Source organism: Pteropus medius, unplaced genomic scaffold (assembly GCF_902729225.1).
Source record: "Pteropus medius unplaced genomic scaffold, Ma_sr-lr_union100, whole genome shotgun sequence".
In the NCBI taxonomy this organism is placed as follows: domain Eukaryota; kingdom Metazoa; phylum Chordata; class Mammalia; order Chiroptera; family Pteropodidae; genus Pteropus; species Pteropus medius.
Genome location: NW_024351729.1, coordinates 536,997 through 559,457, shown reverse-complemented (window position 1 = coordinate 559,457; position 22,461 = coordinate 536,997). Strand labels below are relative to the sequence as shown.

At 33.0% G+C, this 22,461-nt stretch overlaps 1 protein-coding gene across 17 annotated transcripts in view; it reads right to left on the bottom strand.

The window, feature by feature from the left end:
• Nucleotides 1–22,461, bottom strand: part of GULP1 (GULP PTB domain containing engulfment adaptor 1) — a 203,932-nt gene that overhangs the window by 115,856 nt on the left and 65,615 nt on the right. For 8 of the 17 annotated variants that reach the window (XM_039844217.1, XM_039844208.1, XM_039844197.1 and 5 more), the window contains exons 2-3: nt 14,947–15,079; nt 11,487–11,580 (exon numbers count right to left, since the gene is read on the bottom strand). The exons of 2 other annotated variants lie outside the window; for them this stretch is intronic. The gene's annotated coding sequence lies outside the window, so the exon portion shown is untranslated. Of the gene's footprint in view, nt 1–4,566; nt 4,701–11,401; nt 11,581–14,946; nt 15,080–22,461 lie in introns of all 17 variants that reach the window. 7 more of the 17 variants (XM_039844216.1, XM_039844201.1, XM_039844212.1 and 4 more) reach the window with 3 other exon arrangements.

The window sequence follows — 22,461 nt, the reverse complement described above, 5'->3', positions numbered from 1 at the left end:
GTTGTTTTAACATTTAGTTGTAATAGTGCATAAGGTGAAGGCATAGATTTTTTAAATTATACATATCTTTTATTTAAAGACAGTATCAAAGAATTTGAAAAATCCAAAAGGGATAAACTTACTTCTTTCAAAAAATGGCCTATCTTTAAAAATAGCAACAAAGGTATCTTTTAATCATTCAGTCCCTTATTTAAACAATATTTAATGAGAATTTATATTGTGGCTATTGGGTGAACAAGATTGAATTAACTTATGCTCCAATGGAGCCCACATATTATCTGGAAAGGCAGATATTGGGGTAAAATGTAATTACACAGATAATGAGAAGCAAAAGTAAAAAAAGATACATAAGGTGTTATAGTGGCATATCATTAGAGAACCCTAATTAGTATAAAGACATCAAGGGGAGCTTTTCTGAGGAAGCGATGTTTAAGCTACAACTTGAAAGATGTAAGTGAAGTTTACCAAGCAGAAGGAACATTGTGTGTAAAGATTTGAAGGTGTGAAAACATGGCATTAGAAGAACTGAAAATAGACCAATATAGATGAGCGGAGAGAAAAGGGGAAGGAGGAAAAACCTGTATATAGCTAAAGAAAAACTGACACCTCGAAGAAACCTGTTGGGCCTGTTAAGCCCAACTTGCAATGAGATGCAACTCAAGTTACCTAGGAGATAATAAATCTAAATGTAAATTTGCATATTAATGTATGTATATTTTTAAGTGAATACTACAAGAAGACTTAAAAAGCTGTTATTGTAGCTCAGGCAAATATGATGGTAGAGAAACAACGCCTATCTCTGAGAATGGGAAAAAAGTGAATGCATTACATTTAAAAGAGTTAATGGACTGCATTTATTGTCTGAAAGTAAGGGGGTGGTGAGAAGGCAGACAAAGTGATTACAGAATTACAATTCTGGAAGCAGTGTGATGCCCAGGTAGATCTGGAAGATTGGCTGGATTTCTAGGAAACAGGTATTCCAGGCAAAAAAAAAAGGTTCCTTTCACGACTTGATACAATTTTATATTAATTGTTAAATCAAACTTACTGATTACAGAGCTCAAGGCTTTTGGAAAAACTGAAAGATAATTGGAAACCTATCCAGACATTCCAAAGGAAAAGGTGAAAGCCATGGTGCTTTTCCATTTAAATGGAGAATTGGGTTAGTCATCTGTAAAAACAAGATTTTGTTATAAAATATTTATTACAGATGAAAAGGCATAACGTGATACTTAATTGGGTTTTGTCAAATCTCCATCTTCTCATAAAATTGATTACATAAATCCTGTTCCAATATGGAATACTGCAGAGATGAGATAAGTGATAATCAAGATGAACTCTAAGAAACAGTAAAAAGTAGACAGAAAATGGTCATAATTTGCAATTATAAGGCTAACTGAGAATTTCGTTATAATAATTTATGAATATGAAATATTTAAATATCACAGCATCAGGCAGCTCTTAACTATTGCTTGTATCTGTTAGGTGGTTGAGGAGAGAACACATACTATTCTGAGACAAAAACAGAAACAAAACATCTCAGAAGGAAAATGCTTCCTACTACTATATTGAAGTATTGGAGAAGAATCATTCAATCATGCAAATTAACATCTTGCACATAAATTGATGTTCTGTCTCACACTCAGCAGCAATTCTACAATTCAAGTCAGCAATCTCCTGACTTGAGTTGATACAGAAAATTCATAGAAATACACAGCTATAGACAGATTAGCTGAAAACAGTGACTATCAGTGACTATAAGCAGTAAAGTCGTCCCTTCTTTTGAATACAACTAGCTAATTCTATAGAAATAGCATAGAAAGTTCAAAAATATAATCAATAAAAGTTATTGATTATGGTTAAGATACAGACGTATGAGTAACCTCTCAGGGAGACCTCAGACATAAGAGTTCTGACAACATGAAAAGACCAATCCACAATGAGCAGAAATGAACAAGTGTGAAATTTCGAGGCATATAAGATATCAAGTATTTGAAGTTAGGGATGGAGTTGGACAGAACCCAGACAGAGAGAATGGCCTAGCTACCCTTGTCTATGTGTGGAAATGAGAAGGGATTGATAGTTAAATCCACAGCTACAGTTAGAGGTGGAACTTAACTTTCATTCCATGCTTCTGAACATTGTGTGTGGACACCTGTACAGAGTCTTTCTTGTTCTGAATATATTCTTTTGTATTTTAATGGAATGTCAAGCTATAAAATGGTGGTACTTGTCTGAAAGTCAACAATTTCTACAAGTTGGTCAGATTTGTCAATAGAACAATAATTGCACAGTTATTTGATAACTTCATTGCATTTTTCATTATTATTTTATTTTTTCAAATATGCAAAAACTGAAGAGGTTCTTTTTTTTTTTTTAAGGTTTAATTCTAGGTCATGGATCTGAAGGGGCAGGAGGCTGCAATGATGCCCTCACGCTGGAAAGCAAAGCCCAGAAGGGCAGGAGTTTTTGTCTATATTGTTTTATACTGACTCCATAGTACCTAGAATACTGCCAGGCACATGAAAGATGTTCAATAAATATCTGCAGAACAAAAGAGTAAATGAATAAATAAATACAATCTCAGATCAGAACTAGGTAGCACAGGTCCACACTGAAACCAACGATTCCAGCAACTCATAGCATCTGCCTAGGGAGGCTGAAATAATATCTACAGTCTAACTCTTGAGGGCTTGAGGCCGGGAGAAAAAATCAAGACATAGCATAGGAGAAGCCAGATCTTCGACTACACTCTTAGGCATCTCATATTATTTCGGAAAACATCAGTGGTATGCATTATTAATAAGATTTATTAAGAAATATTGAAAAAGAATGACCAATTTTCATTGGAAGGCTTGAGCTGAACTGTGTCTTCAGCGTTATGTTTGCTAAGAGTATTTAGGCAAGTCACTTAATTCTCTGAACCTCAACTTTCTCATCTCACAATGAGAAGATAAATTTCTTATATAGTGAGTTAATTGTAAGAAGAAAATGAGTTACTGAATACAGCAGATGAAGTACCAATGACACCAGTACCAGAGATAAAGCAGGCACTAATTAAGTGGGGTTTTTAAGTACAGGCTAAATAATATATATTATTGTTCTGATTCCTGCATTATACCAAATCATACCTACTTGTTAGTGAAATCGCTTAGTTCTGTACTACCAAGGACATTGGTAAAATAACAATTCTGCAATTTGGAAAGAACAAAGGAATCCAAAAGATTCAAGTTTCCTCAGCATGATACTTATCGCTACCAGGGGAAGAGGAAAAAATTGTCTGGCACGTCTTCAACACAAACTTAAAAGGGTTGTTTGTAATGCGATATTAAGAGTATGACTGGGAATCTGTTAGGCTTGAGAATAATAGGTTAAATAGTGTTAAAAAGCCAAAAATCTACAGTATAACCTTGGAATAAAAACAATGAAAATATTTTGTTACTATTTGAAAACTCCCAAAGCTCAGGAAATAGAAAAATATTCTTTATGCCCTATCACACAGATAGACCATGTGCACAGAGCTCTCTATTTCTAGAATAAAAATCCAGTCATTATGAAAGCCTGACAAAATAAAGTGTCATCTGCCACTTTTTAAAGTGGGTTCAATTTATTTCCTAAATAAGAGTTGGAGTGGAGATGAAAAGGTGCACTCTTTACTACTTTGAATCCAAACACTTTCTTTTTTTTTCATCAGAGTTTATTTTCTTCAACATTGTTTATATTGTCCCTGAGAAGTGAGAATAAATAAATGATACGCTCAAACTCTATACAGGCAAAATGTTTTTCACTCTGCTATTACTTATACTTATTAGAAAATAACTTTCAGAAACTCTGGTTATTATACTATTTGAGATTTAAATATTTTCTATGGTTAATGTTGAAATATTTGACTATGTTATAACAAAAATGGGATATACTGTAATTTTGGAAAGAATTACGCAAAAAAGTAAAAAAGATGCCATGCTTAAAAAATTACTGTTTTTTTTTGAAACCACATAATGACCTTTGTCCTCCACCTTCTTTCCTGATTTTTTACACTATTTCTAACATTTTAAATATACAGCAGAATTTTGGGTTGAAATATTTCTCATTTATCCTTTGGCCTAGTTGAAATGTTAAAGGAACATGATGGAAGTTTTTAACTCACTTGATTTTTGCTTAACTCTCCTCTATTCAAGTAATATCTCTCATATCCCTCTGCTGTGCATATTAATTGCATTCTGCTTATTTTATTTATTCTTGTTATCTCAGTTCTGTAATCTCTCTTCAGTGAAAGTGGAGGAATGGGCAAGCACAATGAATAAAGGGCAATTTTGGTAACTAAGTTCCTTGATTCCCTTCATCATCACTAATCATTTGAATACATCACTGTTTTTGTCTAATCTAAGATCACATCTTCACTGTCCAGACCACAGAATATAAACAGGGGTTCTGCAGGTTTGAATGCTTGAATCCTCTGCTATATCCCAACTAAGCAACTAGTTACCTCTCCCTAGACACGTTGCTTCTCCAGGAATCTGGAACCTGGCATTTCTGAGTATGGAGCATTCATGGTGCCACACCCACCGTCAGTTAACAGTCTTCTCCTGTACATATCTTGAGTCGTGGCTTCCTTCTCAAATCTGACACTGTATCCTTCCTTCTCTGGATAGCTCACACTTTTTGGTGTAGAGTTATCTGACTTGTTTTCCAGCACAATTCTGAAATGAATTATATATATTTATTTTGTGTTCAATCCAGGGATTTGAGTTTGTAAGTGGGATATTACTGGGAGTGTGCTTAGTTTCTCATAAAGAATAGAAAATCTGTAATTTGCTTTCAAAATATGCTTTAATACTAAGTATAAACTTAAATAATAAAAGGGCTGTCAAAAGCTCTTTTAATAATCTCATTACTCTGAAAACTTACTATTGGGGTTTGCATTAGTGTCAACCTAGGGCATATAACTCGTAGACTTGTGTTTTACACTCTCAAAATAAGAGGTTTATCTTGGAATCTCTTTATAATGCTACATTCTAGGAAACATGCATATAAAACTATAAAAATGAATTTTACATAGGTGAACAGAAAAGTTACACCTATCTGAAATGATTGAAACAGAAAAAAGTGAGGTACATACAACAGTGTGGGAGGAAATAGAATATGTAACTTGTCTAGCATAGAACTAAATGTCACAGAAGATGACAATGGAATACTAAGTGTTTGATATTTTTGGATTAAAATGCTTTCTCTCTTGTTAACATCTGTTTTCCTCACATAATAGAGTATAGTAGATAAAACAAGGACTCTATCTGGGTTCTAATCCCATCTCTGCCATTTGACCTTGAGCAAGTTTACTTCCTCTCTTTGTGCCTAAACTCTCTCATCTGTAAACTACCTCAAAATTCCTCCATGAGGATTAAATGTGTTCATTTGTGCAGTGTTTGACACAAACTATACAATAAGTAAACGTTGGCCATTGTTATTAATATTATTAATGCTGCTAAGGATCCCTTGACAGATTTTTAATACTCACTCAGGAATTTAGAAAACTCTACTCAATGAGGAAGAAAAGGCCCATCAACTTCAAGCAGATAGATTTTCTAGCACAATTACTATAGTACTAATTAAGTCAAATTTTGCATGTCATTAAAATATTTTTGGGATAAACAAGTTAAATCCCCACTGAACTGAGTAAAATGTTAAGCTTACGTTCCTTTTCTATTATAATTATTATTATATTTTCTTATAAAATAATTAACCAAGAAATTTACTTCCAGTACACACCCACACACACACATATACACAACTTGAGTATATTTGAAACTATTTTTAAAGAGGATCTGCTTACTTTATAGTCATTAGAAAGCCATACTTTTGAATTTTGAATTATCCTTAAATAGCAAAATTTTTATATTTCATCCTAGGTCAGGATTAGCAAATAATTTTATTAAATAGAATCAAACAATTCTATTTAAGCAATTATCAAAATTTGAAAGAAAAAAAAAACTCCCACATAAATGTCAAATGATTTTCCCTATTGCAAGTACTAGCCAGCATTCGGCCTTTTATGAAAGTTATTAGGAGGCATAAATTACCCTGTGCTACCCTTGGTAACTCAAAAAAAAAAAAAAAAAAAAGCCTAAGAATGACTTGAGAGTTTTAACTACACCATCATATCACCCACTATGTGTTAATGGAATTGCTTAATATTCTGAAACCGCATAGAGAAAACATAACATGCAAATATGTTCTGTTCTCCCAGCATGACCCTTGGATATGTAAAGTAGATTTAATATTACAGTTCTAATTTTGCATTCCAGAAATCTAAATACCACTCGAGTCTTATAGAAATTAGTAAAATCTGCACAGGAATGTAACATCTAATCACCTTACATAAGGCAACCTGGCATTACTAATGACAACTTACATAAAAAGATCAATTTATGTGTCTTATTAAGTTGCTCATAGAGTGATAGGGTTCTCAAAATCAAGTGAAAAATGCTTTCAATCTAAATTTATTTTCTGTTTCATGTCCAAAAGTAGTAATTTTTTCTCTGATTTATCAAATACCAAATTAATCGAGCTAAGGATGCACAATCCATATCCCCACATATATTATAAGATATTTTACGAAATATCTGGCTCAGCTGGTATATGTCTCTTCATTCACAACTTCTTTCCTCTTAAGTCAAAAGATACCCAAAGCTTAAAATCAGTTACATATTTTAAAAAATACTATGCTATAAAAATCTTATTTCAAGTACATTTTACGTGCTAAAATTTATACCCCCCCCCAAAAATATTTTTTTCTGGTTATAAAAGTAGTATATGTTCCAATGATCCACTATACTTTAAAAATAAGTTAAGGAGCATAAAATTAAAATCACCTAGAAGTAACCACTGCTAACACCTAGGTGTATTTACTTTCAGTATTTAATATTAAAGGGAGTCACATACATAAGAGGTTAAGATCTTACTGTAGATACAACTGTGTGTCCCAGCTTTGTTCTTTCACTCTTGTTCTTTTTGGATTTTAAATGGCTATTTCCTATGCCATTATATATTATTTCTAAGTGTCATTATTTCAGTCTGCATAATATTACTTTGTTGGATATAGTAATTTTTCAAATATCCCTAACAATGTCATGGACAATTTATATACTAAGAATTCCTTAATCAGCATCACCTGTCCCATATAAACAACTGCCTCTTGAACATACTCTTTTGGAAGTACCACAACAACCCAAGCTAAAAATCTAAAACTGAACCCAGTATTTTGTTCCCAGGTGTGAGTGTATCTGTCTCTTTCTCTCAATCTCTCTCTGTCTCTCTCTGTGTCTCTCTCTATCTCTCTGTCTGTCTGCCTGTCTGTCTGTCTGTCTGTCTCTTTCTCTCTCACACACACACATTTCCAATCTCAGCACCTATAACCATATCAACATAATCTCAGAAGCCAACAACCTGGGCCACTATACTTAATCCCTCTGTTTTCACCTTTTGTTTTTAATTCACACAAAATCCATTCCACTTTTGTAATACATCATATTTTCTTCATTCCCACCAGCATCTCCTTCTTCAAGCCTCCATTATTTCAATCTTGGATTACTGAAGAGTATCCTAGATAGCTTCTTTCTCCAGCATTGCGTGATTATTCTTTATCTCCACATTGCACCCAATGTGGGTTTTGTAAAACATACATCTTATTTGGTTATCTTCTGCTTAATTCCTTCTAGTAGCACCTCACTACATTTAGGGTAATGTCAAATTCCTTCCATGTCTCTTTAACCTCTTCACCATCATCTCTCCTCTCCACCTCTTACCCAGCCCTATATACTCTTTACTTCAACTGCACTGAACTGCTTTCAGTTCTTCCAATAAACGATACTTCCTCAGATGTTGGGAGGGTCCCTTCCCTTCTGACTGAACATTCACCCGTAGTTTAGACATCATTTCCTTTAGGTATTCTCTAACATGCACCAAGTATAGGCCCAGGGACCCTGCTAGGAACACGAGCAGTATGGTGCAACCCCTACAGTGAGTTTAGGAAGATCTCCCTAAAATTTACGTTCACTCAGAACTTCAGAATGTGACCTTATTTGGAAATAGACATTTTACAGATGTAATTAGTTCAGGATCTTGAGCTAAATCTAATGACTGACATATTCATAACAGAAGAAGACACACACCCAGAGACACACAGGGAAGAAAGCCATGTGAAGATGGAGCTAGGGATTGGAGTCAGGCTGCTACAAGTCAAGAAACACCAGGAGCCATCAGAAGCTGGAAGAAACAAGAAAAGATCCTCCCCTAAAGTCTTTGGCGGTTAGTGTAACCCTGTACATCTTGATTTCAAAATTCTAGCCTCCAGAATTTCTGTTGTTTTAAGATGCCCAGTTTGAGGTTCTTTGTTACAGTAGCCCTAGGAAACAAATACACCTCCTATCCTAGATTTATTGTAAAATATTAATTGTTGTATTTCAAATCTCACTAGACTATAAACTCCAGGCAAAGCAAAATCAGTTCTACTGTTTATAATTTTATGTTCACTGCTAAGTACATCAATTGGTATATAACAGGCAATTAATAAAAGAACAAATATATTTTTATAATAATACATATCTATCGAAACCTAAGTAACAGTATTATTTAATCTAAGTTAATTTTACTGGCGAAATCTTTATTATTTGAGAATTTATGGCCATTAGAATTTGATGGATTTTGAATGACGATTCTGAAAAAGAGTTTTAGCAAACATCAATTGTTTTTACTTGCCCCAGATCCACCCCTATCCTGGTCCCAAGAACTTTGAAGTTTTGGGAACCTACTTTCTCTGTAAGCACGCAGTCTCAGTCTCGAGAGAATTGTTAATCAAGTGCCATGGTTCCCTGCAGAGGGCAAATGATTCAAACTCAGCCATGCAGACTCCTTTTGTGAATATGGGAGGGAAAGCATTAAAACAACTATCAGTCCAGATTTAGCTCCATGGCAATACACTTCACAGTCTCTCTCTACTTCCTGCTTTCTGGGTCTCTGGACCAGCTTTGGCTCCTAGCTTTCCCTAGAACTGTTTCGTTTGATTACCCTCTGATTCTAAGAGCTAACCCATACCTCATTTCAGCAAAATGCCTTTTTTGCTTAAACTGCCCAGAACTAGTTTGTTACTTACAACTTAAAAACTGGAAGATATTTGACAGATTCTTCAAACGTAGATGTGATTACTACGTAATATGGATTACTTGTATAAATAGGTGTTGTTTCACAAATGGTCACATGATCAGAAAGTTTTCAGTTCAGATTCTAAAACCACTTAGAGATGAACTATGCAATTTAACATTTATAATTTGCCAATTTCCTTCTCTGAGCTAGCCGCTTCCATTTCTTCAGGCACCGCACACATTAATGTAAATCCTATTCTCTCTCGTTTATTTCTGTCTTTATGTATTAAAATTATCTTTTTTTTTAATATTGTTTACTTAAAAGATTTTTATTTTTAAATTTTGTCAGTGTAAACCACATTCTAAAAGCAAGTTAAACCATTTTATAAAGGTGTTACTTCTAAGTAAAGGCTTTGGTATAATAAATGAGACCCTTATAGCATAAATAATTAGTTTATACTGAAAGAGCCACAGTTTGCCACTTTTCAGCACAGAGACCAATATATTTGATGAACATCACTTTGCTAGGTTTTACCATTTCATTCAATAATAATTAATTTATGTCGAAATTATTCATTACAATTGCATAAGTATATAGAATATTGTTTTCCTTTAAATCTCTTCAATAAATAAAACCAATGTTAATATTATATACGCAAAAATTAACTTGAATATCATTATTATAACAGAAGCACCATTTATATAGAGAGATGTGCAAAATGTAAATTTTAAATGTACAACCTAAGGTCAGTAAAGCAAAATGGCTTTCTTCAATTTCTTCAATGACTTAAAGGTTATTTTCTTTTGCATTTAAATGTAGATAAAGCATAATACATCTCCTGAATAGGTTTTGAATTTGCTCTTCACGGAGGCATTTCCCTAGAGATTCTCTTCAGATAAGAGTGTTATTAGTCTTACTCATTAAAACACAGGAGGAAGAAATTATACTTCTACTATCTTAACACTGCATCATATTTTTTTGCCATCTATTCTACTCCTCACTATCTTGAACGACTTCATCCTCACACTTTCTGCCTAGTATATTGTAATGTCCATGAAGATGTATCATTTAATAGTCCTAAAAGTTTAAAACCACGTTATAATCACGTTTGAATCTAAACTTCATTTATGGTCTAAAATTCTGTCACACTCGCTTGACCTTCTACTTCTTCTGTATATTTACATTGAACATACATTTTACTTCATCTTACCCTTAAATTTCTCAGTCTGGCTCCATGATTAGTCCATAATTTCCCTTTCTCTTTCATTTGTTTCCATTTTAGGCTAGTATGTAAAACTTTAGCTATTTTGTTGTTTCAGGTGTCTTCTGCTCTCTTCAACACATCTTTGACATTAGTTTATAACAGATGAAAACCTATTCTGTGCTGGTCATTATATTAGACATTCTCTCAGTGCTTTGGATATAAAAACAAATAAACAAACAAACAAAGTACTTGATTACTGGAAAAAGAGACTCCCAAAGACAAGCAAAAATGAAAGAACATAATATATCTGGAAAATTTTATATACTTTTTTATAGATCTATATTAAGGAATGATTAAAGATGAAACTTGGATTTCAAAATCCAGATCACAAGTGTCTTCTGTTTCCTAAGAGTGCTAAATTAAAAAAAAAAAAAAAAAGACATAATCTCATTTGGGTTACAAAAGCCATTTTGCAGGGTAAAGTTTAAAGGGGGAAAGCTCAGAAACGGGTTTGACCATTTAGGGGCTATTTTGCTAATTTTCACAAAAGACAAAGTCTGTAAAAAAGTAAGAGACAGATTGAAAAGAAAAAATTAAGTAATAAAAATTTAAGAAATTGAATAAAAAGATTGGTTAATCAATTAAAGGTCACGAACATTGAGAAAGAAGGAATTAAAATTGACTCTAAGTTTTCCAATTTGATTATCCAAATGAATAGTAATTCTAATCAGAGAGGTAGGAAATATTTTTTTTAAATCATAATTTCTAATAATCTCTGACCTGCTGAGTTTGGCCCACCTACATAGCTATATCAAACAAATGGACGTATCTAGAAATCTGATAAAATAAGTAGCCTCTTAAGATGGCTTTCAATCTCTGCCTGCTGGTATTCATGCCTTTTTGTGATCCCCTAATCTAGAATGTATGCTAGACCCAGAGAATGACTTCTAAAAACTAAAAGACTGCAGAAATGGTGGTATATTAGCTTCCTGTGGCTGACATAACAAATTGCCACAAACTGTATGGCTTGAAACAACAACAAAAAAATTATTCTCTCACAGTTCCAGAGGTCAGAAGTTTGAAATCAAGGTGTCATAAAGGCCACATTTCCTCTGAAGGCTCTGAGGGAAATTTTGTCCCTTACTTCTTCCAGTTTCCTCTGTTTCCAGGTGATCTTTGACTTATGATTCTACTCCTTGCCTTTGTCTTTACACAGTCTCCTCCTCTGTGTAGGTTTCCTAAGGATGCATGTCATTGGATTTAGGGCTCATCCACTTAATTCAAGATGATCACACTCGAGACCTTTCATTTAATTACATCTGTAAAAACTCTTTTTCCAAATAATGTCACATTGAGAGGTAACACTGGTTTAACTTGAACATATCTTTTTGGAAGTCATCATTCAACTTACTATGGGTGGGATGACCCTTCTTAGATTTGGTTACAAAAGAATGTAGTTTCCACCATAGGTGCTCACTTTTGCTCTCTTGGATTGCTTGTCCCGGAGGAAGCCAGCTTCCATATTATGAGGCAGCCTTATAAAGAGAGACCCTCCCTGGCTGAATCCGGATGTGGACCCTTAGCTCAGTTGAGTTTTGGAATAAACCATAACTCTAGCAGAGAGCTTGACTGCAGCATCATGAGAGACCTAGAGCCAGAGATATGGGGTCAGCTGTGCCCAGGTTCAGGGCCCACAGAAACTGTGAGATAATACATGAGCACTGTTTTTAGGCTGCTAAGTTTTAGAGCGATTTATCACAAAGCAATTGATAACCAATATGGAGCTCAGAAAGTGTCTAGGATAGGTCAGCAATAATTAAGACAAGCCATGGAAACGAATTCAATTTTGCATTTAAGAAATATATATGAAGTATGCTCTATAAAACAAACATGGCAATGAGTTTTATTTAGATATAAATTTACATCAGTAATGATAAATGATGACTCAGCCCTCAAGAATCTTATAGTCTCAGAGAATGATAGACAAGACAGCAACGTATCATATGACAAAGAAGTATGAATAGTGTGTTAAGGTACACACCATAAAGGAGAAGGATCTGGTCCAGATTTCAAAAGTCAGGAAGGACTTCTTGAAAAAGCTGAATTTTTAACTTCCACAAGTTTACCTACTTAATTATTAACAAAGTTCCCTTTCCTTTTAACAATGCAATATTTAAGGTACTTCTAAGTGGTAAGAACAATTTTCTTACCATTACATTAAGACTCCTATAATAAATTTATCTAAGCTCTTAGGGCAATAACATATCCGCTTCTGTGACTTCTGGAAAGGCTAAAGTTAAATTATTAATATAAGGTGGTTATAAATCAAATCAGGTCTTTACATTGTATTTCATGTTTTATTTGTTGTAACTATTTTAACTTTTATACCTTAAGTTTAAAGAAACTCATAACATTGTTAATAGTAAATAAATGAATCCTCAATTACATAGAAATTGCAATGAAACTTAAAAAAATGTTGAGTGCTCTAGCAAAGGTATGAGCAAAATACAATGAGAGAAAAATGAAGAAAATTCTGTGTTCAAAACGAAGCCTATTATTTTACTAACACAAAAATCCCACTTTTGCTGTTTTATCTATTTCTGTTAACACTGTCAACATATCCCTTCTTGCCTAAGATAAAAGACCTTCCCCTTAATCTCACACTTCTACTACTACCAAATTTCATTTATCCATACTCTGTTTTATATTTATACTACTCTCACTCTAGATAAAGTTTCTATTGCTTCTTGTTTGAATTATTGCAAAGTTTAAAAACATTGCTTCTTAGGTAACATTGATCAGACTTGATGTCTTTGGGAGACCTTATCAATTAATAACCCAGTACCTGCATCCCAAGGTCATTAGTTACCAACTGGTTTTTCATTGAATATGATCCAGTTGTTACACTGTCATGGTGTATTATATTCATCTGTTTGTCACGGAAGTCTCATCTGCTACTCTATATACTCCTCAGAGGTGAGGAATAAGTCTTCTTCACCTTTGTTTTTTCTACAGTTCTTATCGTAGTGTTTTTGTAAATAGCAAGTGTTTAAAAAATGTTGATGAAAATAAAAGGAAAAGTGTACAAATTATTCGCCCTTCCTTTGGGTTTGCTCTCTCTTCATTAGTCAAACACACATATCACTTCCACATTAAGCTTCTTAAAGGACGACACGGGTCATCTTATTCCCCTGCTATTGTCCCTCACCATATAATGATGAAATATAAATGCTTAAATTTAGGTATCCAAATCACAGAAGGTATTCCCCACCTTTCCAGTTTCCTGAATATCCCCCGTGCTGTCTTGGCTCTGTACTTTTGCTCCAACTTGGACCTCTATTTAAATGTTCACCTGCCAAAGTCTTACCTACATTAAAAAGCACAACTTAAATTGGTGTCTCATTTGTTAAGTGTTCTTAGCCTTCCAAAATGAAAGTACTTTTGTTAGCAATTGCCCTTTCCTTTTACTTATTTCTTGGCACTTAGTACATCCTACCAGTACCTAAGAAACTGAAATATGTTTCTTATCTTACTATATTTTACTGAAAATTAGAAGAGGCAGAAAACTCTTTCTGTGCCTCCTGTGCCTAACGTTTACCATCACCAACATCATCACTCAAATAATCACAGTGGTTAGGCTTAGTGTAGTAAGTTTTCAATAAATATTAATTGAATAAATGTATACTTGCTACCAGTTACAAATGATATGTTTTTAGACACTGTAGAAGATTATGCAAATCTAACATTCATTTTTTTTTTCTAGGCTTAGTTATGTAAGGGATATATTGGCTAGAAATATGTGAGTATGGCATACTACTTATAACCAAAATTTAGAATCTTAATTTGAAATTTTTTCTTCAACACAGACTAGGTTTTTTTTATTTTTTAAAGAAATTCTTTGAATGAAAAAATATGTCAATGAGTCAACAAAAATTTTCAAAAATGGCTAATGAAACGGTAATTCATTACTACCTTGTGGAGGTAAATTCAACAATAAGAATAAAAAGCCTTTAAAGTATGGTAACCATTGAATCAGTGATGCTTATTTTAGTAACACTAAAATGAGTGATGTATATGTCAATTTATCTACAAGGATATTATTCTCACATCTAAAAATATTTTTAAATTATTTGCTTATATTAACAGATACAATGGAAACTATGAAACATGAATTCATATTCTCAATTAAAACAAAAAATTTAGGTGGATGGGGGAGATAAATGGGGTAAAAAAGGTCAAATATGTGGTGACATTAAAGAATTAAAAATTAATAATTTTTTAAATAAAGAACAAAATAGATTTGTTACAAAACCAGTAAAGATATTCACAGAGAATATATATAATATTATCCCAACTTTGTGTAAAGGAAAAAGCCAACAAAACAAAAATCAAATGATAAAGAACAAAATGATAGAAGTTATTTTTAGAAAATAGGCTCATTCATGATTTTAATTTTATTATGCTTTTATGCATTTTTATTATTTTCTGTAATAAAATTATCTATTATCTTTTAAAATTCTTGGTACAAAATAAAAACTTTTTTTGTAATTTCAAATCTTTTTTTCAAAATCGTTTAAAGTAAATAAACAATCACTTATTCTTACCTGGGTAGGCTCAAATATAATTGAAAGAATATGGATACTTGACTTTGAATAGTTTCAATCATACAGTTGCCATCCAAGTTCTCTTTCAATCCCTTTCTCTCCTACGTATATCATCAGATGGAATCACATATACCTAGAAATAAAATTTTAATTGGATTTAGTAGAATTAATCGATGATTACATTTATATGTATTTTAATGTAGAGGTTACAATACATGTTCTAAAATTCTAATTATGTTTCTTGTGAAAGTTCAAGAAAGTTACCTAATAATAGCAAAACAATGGTAAAACATGTTAAATTTTGAAAAGATAGAGTAAAAGAGTAACAGATTGCTATATAAGGGAAAATAGCAAAATTGCTAAATAAGTTAGATATTTTAACTCATGGATACATTATTATTAAAATATAGTGATGGTTGGTTGACAAGATACCCCTTTCTCCCTGGGGCCATACAACAACTAGCCCAGACCTAGCTTCCTCCTTCATATACTAGTTAAAAAGACTAACCAAGCCCACACCCTGCCCAAGAGTAAAAAGGTGAAACAGATTTTTAGAGAGAACTCATCTATTTTAACTTTCAAACAGCCTTGACTGCTATAGAGAAGCATTTAGGTAGCTTATCTTTCTGTTCATTCTCACGCTATAACTAAAACAAACATAGCAATTGGTTTAGATTTTTACATTTTTATTCCAACATACAAAAAGATTTCTTTCCAGATGCAATAGCAAAAATAACGCCTTCCTTTAATTTGATATTTTCAAATGCACCTCTGACCTAAATTCAGAGTAGCAGAAAAACTTACAGTATAGTATTTCTCCTTGCAAAAAAAGCAAAAAGAGCTTCTTTTTTTTTTCTTTTTGGTAAAAATATGAAAATATATCTAACTCTTTTGTTCTGTCTCCCTCCACTCCCTCCAGACCATTGGTAAAGCTAGACCTCTATTTTTAACCTTTTTTCAAATTATAGACTAAAAACATTATCTCAAATATTTTATTTCTGCCTCTGTTGGCATCTACACTATCTGAAAACTTTTTACATCTTAACCACCATTTCCTTTAGAAGCCTGTTTATCTATTTGTTGGCCCTATTCTTTTTCATTTTCTAAAATAATTTTAGGGAGAAAGAAGAGACCTTAGTTTAAGTTGGCCCCAGGAGCAAACTCTGAAGTAATAATTCAAGTAAAGAAGTTTATCTGGGACATGCTGAAGGAGAGGGGTTATAGGCAGATCATCAATAGTATCTACCACAGAAGACAATAATTTTAAAATTTGAATAAAAATATGAGTAGGGTATATTTTAAGACCACTTATAGATATTTAGAATTTTAACAACAAAAAAAAATGTTTGTTCCAGCAATGTTATTATTTATTAAGTCATACTGTATTCTTTTAGCATTTACTGGCTCTTAAGGTATATAAATGCTATAATTCATTTATCTTACCTTAAAACATAAAAACTGAATTATCATTCTTCCATCTCTAAAAATAGATTTGTTCACCCTGGACAGGATATTTCGAACAAGACATAGTTAAAAACTAATCGTAAAACTATGTCATGATTTCTAAAGCAATTTACCAGATCATTTTTTCTTTTTTGTCTGTCTTGGGGAGAGGGGAAAAAAGGAAAGACAAAATTCAATCCATTTTTTTTTTTAGCATAATGGTAATTTCTCTATTTATTTTGTGCAAACATTAGTCTTAGAAAAGAAATAAAGAAATCACCCAAGATAACAAAAGTAACCCTGTTAACCAGACTGTTAAAAAAATAATTCCAAAATATTATGCAAAGTAAATACTTTCTCTAAAAAATTCAACTTAATTCAACATAACATTCCCACAGCTTTTATTTCTATCTCATATTGACTGAAATCCAGTCTTACTGTGGGAAATACTTTTCAACTTAGAATAGTTTATGCAATGTGACAGAATAAAAGAGCACGAAAACACCCACATGAAGAAACGAGAATGAACTTGTGCCTACTTCTATCTTTCTTTTTGCAGAAAAATGACATATACTCTGTAGTGGATCTATTATTTCATGTCTGATATGATTAGATTTGTTCATATAAAAAGCATTTTAAATATTCTTACAAGAACTGAGATGTGCTTATGAGCTGCTCTTTCAAACATATTTTTACTTTAAAATGTAAAATCTTGATTTCCAATTCAAATGATTCTTAAATTTTTAGGAGCATAATATATTCAATTTTATACTGTTTTGCCACCATTTATTACATACTCATGAAATTTAAAGATGTATATGAAATTAAATGAAGCCTATCATTTCTTTATGAAACCTTTATTTTTCCCAACAGTATTAATTCAAGAAAAAATTATTAAGATTTCAATATAACTAGGTCCTTCAATTTGTTAATGCAACATATATCTTTAAATATCCCATACACAATAAAACCAAGGTAAATAAGCCAAGCTAAAAGGTATTTCTACTTGTCATCAAATGAAAGAGACTACCATTATCATCTTAAAACCTTTTCAAAATTATTTCACTTCTTACTCTTCTTTTTTTTAGCTATCTCCAAGAATTTAGCAATATTTCAAAATGTGGCAAAAATAGTCTTCCTGAATATTCATTTAACTCCTATAGACATCTAAAATCAAAACAAAAAATCAAATCTTTTGCCTGTGATTTTCTTTTTTCTTTTCTTTGTCCTGTGATTTTAATTAAGCAAACAGTCCAATTCTTGTTCTAATTGCTCAAGTCTGAAACTGGCATTACCAATCTCTCTTAATTCCCTTATGATCTACGTGCAGTTAAATAAGAATAAATTCAATTCCACTTAATACAAAAGACTCCCTTTTGTTTCTTCTCCAAGTTTACACCCTCGCCAAATCCATAAGTAGCCAACTATGGTTTCACTAACAAGTAGTTTGGCCATATCACCTGTTGCACAATGTCCGAATGCCTTAACATGCCTTAGAATTTTAGTCCAAAGGCCTTAGCATCTCTTCTTAAAGATGTCCTCTCAAATGTTTTCACCTTAGTGCTCTAGACAAAGGGCACAAACATAGTGACTTGGGATGACTGACATAGTGGCTTGGGGCAATCATTTCCAGTGCATTCGTTTTCTCATTGAGGCAGGACCATACCTATTGTCATCACTGTACCCTTAAGCTATAAGGAAATTAAAGTTGGGAAATTAATTTAGTTCATTAAAGGGATATTTATTGAGCATTTACTGAATACCCAATTGTATCAGTCATTAGGGAGAGGAAAATAAGTCTATATCCTCCTTTGCATTTGTCAATGTTTTAAGAACTACATTAATGGCAAGGTCAGGTTTGGAAGAAACACAGAAGGTGGAAGCTGTGACTCTTTAGTTTGTAAGTTGTTCAGTGAAAAAACTGGGAGAGGCCACAGAGTTGGCACAGGAATGACATAAACAAAGGCACAGAATATAAGAAAGGGCATGCCACCTTCAAGCAGTTATGTGGTTAGATATACACGATTTGAAAATAGGATGCTATGGAAGACTGTTTTATAAGAAATTTTAGTGGTAAAGAAAGGCCTTATCGAAAAGGTTCTTGAATGCCAAGCTATGAACTTGAAATTTTACTCTAAAGGTAATAAGAGTGTGATAAAACAGGGAAGTGGTACAACAAGATACATGGTTTAATAAGATTATGTGGCAAATGTGGCTCTGAAGAGACCATGAAAGAAAGGGGAGACAGGCAAAATTGCTTCTTAGAAATTCATGTGTATTTGTTATTTTGTAATGCAAAATAGAAAAAGACTCGGGGTATTCATATTTGTGAGATGTAAAACTGGAATGATGCTTGAGATTTAATTTATGTAGGAACAGAACAAGACCAAGACCACCCTGATCCTGGGCTTTCCTAATCTCAGAGATGTCAGTCTGGACCAGGAATTCATATCACCTATTACTGTTCCATAAACATTCTAAGTTCTCTACTCTCTGTTCTCAGTGTGGTAAAGAAAAAAATGACAGTGGATGAGACATGACAAACTATTTCTGAATTAATAATTTTAAATTTACCAAATTCAATCTAGTTCTTGACTCTACATTTGACATAAAACTTTTAGCAGTGCTTTGAAGCTGTCATCAGCAGGAAATTTTCCTAATTAGAAAAAGTAGAACAAGTATCAAGTGATTCACTCTTTCTGCTGAAATTAGTGTAAAACACAAGTCACTTCTGTGAAACTTTTTGTTATTATATTTTTCAGCCTAAGTAGGTTAAGGTAGAATCTTTGTTTTCTTTTAACATTAATTAACTCTTCACAAATTCTGCCCTCTCAAATATCTTATAGAATATGCAGCCTAAGCACCAAGGTGAATCCAAAGCAGTGATAACTGGTCACGGGTTAAAAATTTACTTGGGTTAATGAATAATATATGGCAAAGTAAAACTCATACCAGGGTAGAGAAACTTTTTTTTAAAATAAATTTATTTATTTAAATTAGTTTCAAGTATACAGTACGTTGGTTAGACATTTATATTGTTCATAAAACAATTCCCCAATTGCTCCCTCCCTCCTCTGGCCCTCCACTTAGCCATCATATTAATGCTAACTGCATTCTCTGTGCCATGCTCCCTATCCTCATGCTCAACTATCAACTACTAATTTGTACTTCTTTAATCCTTCACCCAATTCTCCCAGTCCCCTAATCCACCTCCCCTCTGTCTGTCCACTATATTTGTGTCTGTTTTTGATTAATTTGTTCTTTTTGTTCCTTAGATTCCACATATAAGTGAAAGAGAAACTTTTTTAATGCAATGAGAGTTCGAAAAAGAAGATAATTCTGACTAGGGAAAAAGATGGAAATCTTAGCAATATTTGGAGAAATGGGGGATAAAAGGAGGAAAAAGCAAGGGAGCCAGAATAAATATATACTTGAATCATTCCTTCCCTCAACCCCACAGGGCAGAGTCTATGCTGTAAATGAATATATGAAACACGTATAATGAACAAGCATTATATTTTTCTCAGGCTATGAACATCTTTCTCTTAAGCCTTCTTCATTACACATTTTCCTCATCAGAAGGGAATTATTTCTGTCTTGACAAGCATCAAAGATATCTCTGTTTTCAGTTATTCTTCAGTTACTCTGTGATAAATGAAGACAGTTTTCCATCTGTGAGCAAAGAAGATTGCAGTCATCTCATTTGAGACTAATCTCCCAAGGCTCCAAAACCCAATGATATGGTTTAGCTTAGGTATAGCAAGTCTTTTCTTTATTCACAGATTTATCAGAATAATTTTTAAAATGTGGAAATGACATGACACCTAGGTCCAGTCTAATTTCATTTGACAGTTAAACATTTTATATATAAGTTAGGTCAAAGTAACCTGCAGAGCACTTGCCACATGATGCTAATAATACCATTCTTCCTCTCCCCTGGGGGTATTTTCAAAGCAGTTATGTATGAAAGCACTTTCACAAGGATAAAGTACTATACAAATATGAGATCATGTTACTAGTCAAAAAGGATGCATTCCAGAAGTCAGGACTTGTTCTGAAAAGGTAAAATTTACAACTGAGTTTCCATTTTCCAACAAGTGATGGCAGAGTCCACACTTGCACGTAAACTCTTGCAAACATTTCATAAGAATTCAACACTGAGCCATAGAAAAGTAGAAAAAAGATCATGTAATACCAAGTAGATCTAATTTTCAAGCTACGACTAGATCAAAGAGCAGTCTTTATAATGCTCTGAATCTATTGTTAAGGGGAAAAGCACTAATGTCAGCCATAGCAGGTCACTCCTCCAGAGAACTCATGACTAGATAAAACTGGGCAAGGCAGTCTTTATCTCTTTGCTATATACACAAAAGCACTTAAAACTGAAACAGTACAATACATTCTTTCAGAAAATAAAGACTTCATTTAACACAGTTACTGAAAATGATATTACCAAGAGTATATTCTCTCTGTTGTGCTGTAACCATTTGGGGGGTGGGGGCGGGAGTTGGGCTGTAGCGGGGTGGGCAGAGTGAACTAAACAAAACAAAAGCTTTTCAAAGGGAAACAATGATCTAGCCAGATGTTTGATGGATTTATACTGCTCTCCAAAATATGACTGAAAGCTACTTCACTAGTTTATAATAATAATCAGACTGTGATATTACAAAGATGTACTTTCTTCATCTCCTTCCCAGTTTTACTGATACAATGAACATTTATTGAATACTTGATCCAGTACTGTGTACTGGAGATACAGATGAAGGCATGGAACTTCTAATCTAGTAGAGGAGTCAGACAAATTAACAATTTACAACGTTATTATAAATATAAAATAAATGTCATCCTATTAAGCACTTGCATCTAACTTAATTCTTAATTTCTAAATAGAGATCTATTTGAACTAGGTCAGCTGCTGATGGTGATGAATCTATAAGTCTTTTTTTACTTTTCAAAATATTTTCGCTGTTATAATGGAATTTTATTTTCAAAAAACAACCCAGTCCCATATAGAGATGTGTTTTCCTTCTTTTACCAAAAAGAAAATCAACACTGAGAAATGAGTTAGAAGCATCAGAGCTAAGACCACAACTCAGAAATTCTGAGACTTTTTATTTCCTTTTCACAATTAGAGGATAACACTCTAGTTTACATGCTAAAATCCTGTGCACTATTTGTCATTTTGTTTCACGTTTTTTGGCAAACTATGCATAGCAATAATACTGAAAAAGAAAAATCCTCACCCATTGTGACTAAAGCATGATTTTGCAGAAAAACCTATTCTAAGCTAAGAATTGCTTATTGTCAAATGAATTAATTTTTTTTTCTGTTAGTACATGCCAAGAGAACTTACTACAGAAGAAAACAGACATAGTGTGAGGTCTGAAAGAATATATCAGATGCTTGTGTACCAATGATAATTACTGCCTAATCAAGGAAACTAACCTTTTCAACCTACTTACATCTTGCTGGCAGTATGTCTGAATTAGATAAAAATGGCATTACTTCCTCTGTGCCTGACACATGGTAAATGCTCACTAGATATTTGGAGGAGGAAAGGCAAAAAAAGCACTAGAAGGGAGAAAAATCTTATCAATAGGGTCATCAAGCTCTACTTTTCCAAAAATCAAACAAAAAATCCAACAACAATCACACACACACACACACACACACACACACACACTTAAATAGAAGCAGCACATGCATTTGAAAGCAATTCATTTAAAGACGACTCAACTCACATTTTAAAAGTTCTAACTCTAGATTTTGCCAATGTTACCTGTGTAGTCTTTGAGTACCTGCTCAGGGACTTTGCAGAGAAATAATTTATCCAAATGAGAGACAACACTCTGAGATGCGATCTTTATCATTTTTTAAAACTGAAAGAGCCTTACCTACTTATAGATGTCACCATTAACAAGTAAGTTTAACTCCTTATAGAAGCTGTTTATGGATTTTTAAGTTTCACCTATAGGTTGAAATAACCCATAAAGTAGTGAATGAAAATTAAATTGGAAGAAAAATTGGTGAATTAAAATTGGTGATTTTTTTTTTAATTGATGACAAAACATA